Genomic DNA, 1,543 nt, shown 5'->3' with positions numbered 1-1,543 from the left:
CCTTCCCTTCTGGTAACTACCAGAATGTTATCTGTGTCTATTAGCGTATTTCTTTTGTTTGTCCATTTGTTGCTTTCTGTTTTATATCCCATTTATGTGTGAAAGCATATGATTTTTTTTTATCTGACTTATTTCACTTAACATGATACTCTGAAGATCCATCCATGTTGTCACAAATGTCAGTATTTCATCTTTTTCATAGCTAGTAGTATTCTATTATATATATGTATCACATCTTCTTTACTCAATCATCCATTGAAAAACACTTAGTTTGTTTCCATGTTTTGGTTACAGTGAATGATTACAAGTATATCCTTATACTTAGTTTGTTTCCATGTTTTGGTTACAGTGAATGATATACAAGTATATCCTTATGCAATGAACATAAGGATATACTTGTCTTTACAAATGTTTTCAAATTTTTCAGGTAGATACCTAGAAAAGAGATTCCTGTGTCATATGGTAGCTCTATTCTTAATTTTTTGAGGAAACTTTATACTATTTTCCATAGTATTGGCTGTACCAATTTACATTCCCATCAACAGGGTGTGAGGGTTCCTTTTTCTTCATAATCTCTCTAATACTTGTTATTTCCTGTCTTATTAATAATAGTCACTCTAACAGGTGTGAGGTGGAATCTCATTGTGGTTTCGATTTGAATTTCTCTTAGAGCTAGTGAAGTTGAACATCTTTTCTTATGTCTGTTACCCATTTGTATCTCTTCTTGGGAGAATTATCTATTCATGTCTTTTGTTCATTTTTTAATTGGATTGTTTTTGTTGTTAGCGGGTTGTGTGTGTTCTTTATATATTTTGGATATTAGTACCTTATCAGAGGTATCTTTTGCAATATTTTCTCCCATTTGTTTGGTTACCTTTTTGGTTTGTTGATTTTTTGTCTTTGGGTTCAAGTTTATAAAAGCCTCTCTGAGACAAAGGTTCCTAAGTTTTGTACCTGTGGTTTCTTCTATGTATTTTATTATTTTAGGTATTATATTTAAGTCTTTAACTCATTTTGAGTTAATTTTTGTGTATGGTGTCAGATGGCAGTCTAATTTCGTTCTTTTGCATGTCATTTTCCAATTTTCCCAACACCATTTATTGAAGAGACTTTTCTTTCTTCATTTAATGTTTTTGGCTGCTTTGTTGAAAATGAGTTGCCCATATGTGTTTGAGTTTATTTCTGGGTCTCAATTCTGTTTCATTGGTCTGCGTGTCTATTTGTCTGCCAATACCATACTATTTTGATTGTTATAGCTTTGTAGTATGATTTGAAGTCAGAGAGTGTGATATCTCTGGCTTTGTTCTTTCTCACGGTTGTTTTGGCTACTAGGGATCATTTGTGGTTTTATACAAATTTAATAATTTTTGCTCTAATTTTTGGAAAATGCCATTAGTATTTTGATGGAGAGTGCATTAAATCTGTATATTGCTTTGGCCAATTTAACTATGTTGATTCTTCCAAGACATAAACACAGAATACCTTTCAATTTTCTTGTGTCTTCTTCAATTTCTTTCAACAATGTCTTATAGTTTTTATTTTA

Source organism: Pteropus vampyrus, unplaced genomic scaffold (genome assembly GCF_000151845.1).
Source record: "Pteropus vampyrus isolate Shadow unplaced genomic scaffold, Pvam_2.0 Scaffold156, whole genome shotgun sequence".
NCBI lineage: Eukaryota > Metazoa > Chordata > Mammalia > Chiroptera > Pteropodidae > Pteropus > Pteropus vampyrus.
The sequence above is the reverse complement of the archived record's forward strand: the minus strand, read 5'-3'. Positions refer to the sequence as shown.